Below are 5,282 nucleotides of genomic sequence, written 5' to 3' on the forward strand. Positions count from 1 at the left end.
CTAAGCACTTTGTTTTCCAGTATTACCACCAGATACATAAATGCCACAGACACATAACTGGGTGAACCTTTTCAGATTGTGACTCAGCTTTGCTAAAGTCTCCAATTAGAGGTGTCCAGGGTTCTTAAGCACACTCTTTTTTTTTTTGCTTTGGACCTTGACTTTAACCACTCAGTCTCAAGTTTTCACTTGACACCTACACACCACAAGTACATGGTTAGGGACAACTTGATTTAGCCGCTTAGGCCAGGATTTTATTCCTTTAGGCCCTCCTATCCACTGATGCTCAAAGCCTTGGGATCCTTTTTATTTGCCCTTGCCTTTTGGTTTTAAGGGTTATTGGCATTTTTGCTCTTGCCTCTTGGTTTTAAGAGCTTTTGGCTTTTTCTGCTTGCTTTTTCTTTATTTTTTTTCGCCTATTTTTTTTCTTTTTTTTTTCTGCAAGCTTTGTCTTTTGCTGCTTTTTCTTGCTTCAAGAATCATTTTTTTTATTTTTCAGATTATCAAATAACATGTCTCCTAGTCATCATTCTTTCAAGAGCCAACATATTTAACATTCTTAAACAATAACTTCAAAAGACATATGCACTGTTCAAGCATACATTCAGAAAATAAGAAGCATTGTCACCACATCAATATAATTAAGCTAAGTTCAAGGATAAATTCAAAACTCATGTACTTCTTGTTCTTTTGAATTAAAACATTTTTCATTTAAGAGAGGTGATGGATTCATAGGACATTCATAACTTTAAGACATAGTTACTAACTACTAATGATCATGTAATGAAGACACAAACATAGATAAGCACATAACATAGAAAATGAAAAACAGAAGAAATAAGAACAAGGAATGAATCCACCTTAGTGATGGTGGCGTTTCCTTCTTGAGGAACCAATGATGTCCTTGAGCTCTTCTATGTCTCTTCCTTGTCTTTATTGCTCCTCCCTCATTGCTTTTTGATCTTCTCTTATTTCATGAAGGATGATGGAGTTCTCTTGATGTTCCACCCTTAATTGTCCCATGATGGAACTTAATTCTCCTTGGGAAGTGTTGATTTGCTCCCAATAGTTTTGTGGAGGAAAATGCATTTGAGGCATTTCCGGGATCTCATGGTGATGAGCTTCCTGCGCCTCTTGAGCTCCATGAATGGGCTCTCTTGCTTGCTCCATCTTTTTCTTAGTGATGGGCTTCTCTTCCTCAATGTGAATGTCTCCTTCTATGAAAGCTCCAGCTGAGTAACATAGATGGCAAATAAGATGAGGAAAAGCTAGCCTTGCCCCAGGGGAGGGCTTTTCGGCTATTTTGTAGAGTTCAAGGGAAATGACTTCATGAACTTCTACTTCCTCTCCAATCATGATGCTATGAATCATGATGGCCCGATCCACAGTAACTTCAGATTGGTTGCTAGTGGGGATGATGGAGCGTTGGATGAACTCCAACCATCCTCTAGCCACAAGCTTGAGGTCCAATCTTCTTAGTTGAACCGGCTTGCCTTCGGAGTCAATCTTCCATTGAGCTCCTTCCACACATATGTCCATGAGGACTTGGTCCAACCTTTGATTAAAGTTGACCCTTCTAGTGTAGGGGCGTTCATCTCCTTGCATCATAGGCAAGTTAAACGCTAACCTCACATTTTCCGGACTAAAATCCAAGTATTTCCCCCGAACCATTGTAACATAATTCTTTGGATCCGGGTTCTTACTTTGATCATGGTTCTTGGTGATCCATGCATTGGCATAGAACTCTTGAACCATTAGGATGCCGACTTGTTGGATGGGATTTGTTAGAACTTCCCAACCTCTTCTTTGAATTTCATGTCGGATCTCCGGATACTCATTTCTCTTAAGTTTGAAAGGGACCTCACGGATCACCTTCTTCTTGGCCATAACATCATAGAAGTGGTCTTGATGAGCTTTGGAGATGAATCTTTCCATCTCCCATGACTCGGAGGTGGAAGTTTTTGTCTTCCCTTTCTCTTTTCTAGAGGATTCTCCGGTCTTAGGTGCCATCAATGGTAATGGAAAAACAAAAAGCTTATGCTTTACCACACCAAACTTAGAATATTGCTCGCCCTCGAGCAAGAGAAGAAAGAATAGATGAAGAAGAAGAAGAAAATATGGAGAAGAGGGGGGAGGTGTGTTTTGGCCAAGAAGAGAAGAGAGGGTTGTGTTGTGTGAAAATGAAGAAGAATGGAAGGCTCTTTATAGGGAAGGGAGGGGGGTTAAGTTCGGCCATTTAGGGTGGGTTTGGGTGGGAAATTGATTTTGAATTTTGAAGGTAGGTGGATTTTATGAGGTAGGTTTATAGGGAAGAGTGGATGGATGTGAGTGGTGAAGGGTTAATAGGGAAGAGAGATGGAGGTGATAGGTGAAGGGTTTTGGGGAAGAGTGTTTATTGGGAATGGAGGATGATTGAGAAGGGAGAAGAGAGTGAGTCGAGGTAGGTGGGGATCCTGTGGGGTCCACAGATCCTGAGATGATCCTGTGGAATCCACAGATCCTGAGGTGTTCAAGGATTTACAACCTTGCACCAAATTAGGCATGTAAAATGCCCTTGCACACAACTCTGGGCGTTCAGCGCCAGGTTGGTGCCCATTTTGGGCGTTCAACGCCCATTTGTTGCCCATTTCTGGCGTTGAACGCCAGAACCATGCTTGTTCTGGGCGTTCAGCGCCAGCTCCTCTCCAGGGTGCAATTCTGGTGTTCAGCGCCCAGATGATGCCCATTTTGGGCGTTCAACGCCCAGACACTGCCCATTTTGGGCGTTCAGCGCCAGAACCATGCTCTGTTCTGGCGTTGAACGCCAGGCAGGTGCTTCCTCCAGGGTGTGATTTTTCTTCTGCTATTTTTGATTCCGTTTTCAATTTTTATATTTATTTTGTGACTCCACATGATCATGAACCTATAAAGACATATAACTAAGAAAAATATAGTTAGATAAATAAAAATTGGGTTGCCTCCCAACAAGCGCTTCTTTAATGTCAATAGCTTGACAGTGGGCTCTCATGGAGCCTCACAGATGTTCAGAGCATTGTTGAGACTCTCCAACACCAAACTTAGAGTTTAGATATGGGATTTCAACACCAAACTTAGAGTTTGGTTGTGGCCTCCCAACACCAAACTTAGAGTTTGACTGTGGGGGCTTTGTTTGACTCTGCTTTGAGAGAAGCTTTTTCTGCTTCCTCCCCATGGATGCAGAGAGAGATGCTTGAGTTGTAAACACAAGGTTGTCCTTATTTATTTGAAGGATCAATTCTCCGCTGTCCACGTTAATCACAGCTCTTGCTGTGGCTTGGAAAGGTCTTCCTAGGATGATGGATTCATCCTCTTCCTTTCCAGTATCCAAGACTATGAAATCAGTAGGGATGTAAAGGCCTTCAACCTTTACTAACACGTCCTCTACTTGTCCATAAGCCTGTTTTCTTGAATTATCTGCCATCTCTAATGAGATTTTAGCAGCTTGTACCCCATAGATTCCCAGTTTCTCTATTACAGAGAGGGGCATGAGGTTTATCCCTGAACCAAGGTCGCACAGAGCCTTAAAGATCATGGTGCCTATAGTACAAGGTATTATGAACTTTCCAGGATCCTGTCTCTTCTGAGGCAATGTCAGTTGATCCAGATCACTTAGTTCATTGGTGAACAAGGGAGGTTCATCTTCCCAAGTATCAATGCCAAATAATTTGGCATTCAGCTTCATGATTGCACCAAGGAACTTGGCAGCTTGCTCTTCAGTAACATCCTCATTCCCTTCAGAAGAGGAATACTCATCAGAGCTCATGAATGGCATAAGGAGGTTCAATGGAATCTCTATGGTCTCTAGATGAGCCTCAGAGTCCTTTGGCTCCTCATAGGGAAACTCCTTATTGATCACTGGACGTCCCAGGAGGTCTTCCCCCGTGGGATTCACGTCCTCCTCTCCCTCTTTGGTTTCGGCCATTTTTGTTATGTCAATGGCCTTGCACTCTCCTTTTGGATTTTCTTCTGTATTGCTTGGGAGAGTACTAGAAGGGATTTCAGTAATCCTTTTACTCAGCTGGCCCACTTGTGCTTCCAAATTTCTAATGGAAGACCTTGTTTCATTCATGAAACTTACAGTGGCCTTGGATAGATCAGAAACTAAGTTTGCTAAATTAGAAGTATTTTGTTCAGAGTTCTCTGTCTGTTGCTGAGTGGATGATGGGAAAGGTTTATTATTATTAAACCTGTTTCTTCCACCATTATTAAAGCCTTGTTGAGGCCTTTGATCCTTCCATGAGTGATTTGGATGATTTCTCCATGATGGGTTATAGGTGTTTCCATAAGGTTCACCAAAGTAATTCACCTCTGCTATTGCAAGGTTTTCAGGATCATAAGCTTCTTCTGCATAAGAAGCCTCTTGAGTACTGTTGGATGCAGCTTGCATTCCATTCAGACTCTGAGAAATCATATTAACTTGCTGAGTCAATATTTTGTTCTGAGCCAATATGGCATTCAGAGTATCAACTTCAAGAACTCCTTTCTTCATAGGCATCCCATTACTCACAGGATTCCTCTCAGAAGTGTACATGAACTGGTTATTAGCAACCATGTCAATGAGTTCTTGAGCTTCTGCAGGTGTTTTCTTTAGGTGAATGGATCCACCTGCAGAAGTATCCAATGACATCTTTGATAGCTCAGATAAACCATCATAGAATATATCCAGGATGGTCCATTCTGAAAGCATGTCAGAAGGACACTTTTTGGTCAACTGTTTGTATCTTTTCCAAGCTTCATAGAGGGATTCACCATCTTTTTGTTTGAAGGTTTGAACATCATCTCTAAGCTTGCTCAGCTTTTGAGGAGGAAAGAACTTGGCTAAGAAAGCCGTGACCAGCTTATCCCAAGAGTTCAGGCTATCTTTGGGTTGAGAGTCCAACCACACTCTAGCTCTGTCTCTTACAGCAAAAGAGAAAAGCATGAGCCTGTAGACTTCAGGATCTACTCCATTAGTCTTAACAGTATCACAGATCTGCAAGAATTCAGTTAAGAACTGAAAAGGATCTTCAGATGGAAGTCCATGAAACTTGCAGTTCTGCTGTATCAGAGAAACTAACTGAGGTTTCAGCTCAAAGTTGTTTGCTCCAATGGCAGGAATGGAGATGCTTCTTCCATGTAAATTGGAATTTGGTGCAGTAAAGTCACCAAGCATCCTCCTTGCATTATTGTTGTTGGGTTTGGCTGCCATCTCCTTTACTTGTTCGAAATTTTCAATAAGGTTGTCTCTGGATTGTTGTAATTTAGCTTCTCTTAGTTATCTCTTC

At 41.8% G+C, this 5,282-nt stretch overlaps 1 non-coding gene across 1 annotated transcript; it reads left to right on the forward strand.

Moving 5' to 3' along the window:
* The first annotated feature begins 4,699 nt into the window (after positions 1–4,699).
* On the forward strand, positions 4,700–4,807 carry LOC148581001 (small nucleolar RNA R71). Its single transcript, XR_015899680.1, has one exon. It is a non-coding gene; the product is annotated as a small nucleolar RNA R71 (small nucleolar RNA).
* The last annotated feature ends 475 nt before the right edge of the window (positions 4,808–5,282 follow it).

Source organism: Arachis ipaensis, chromosome B10, assembly GCF_059453495.1.
Source record: "Arachis ipaensis isolate K30076 ecotype BB chromosome B10, ASM5945349v1, whole genome shotgun sequence".
Classification (NCBI taxonomy): Eukaryota; Viridiplantae; Streptophyta; class Magnoliopsida; order Fabales; family Fabaceae; genus Arachis; species Arachis ipaensis.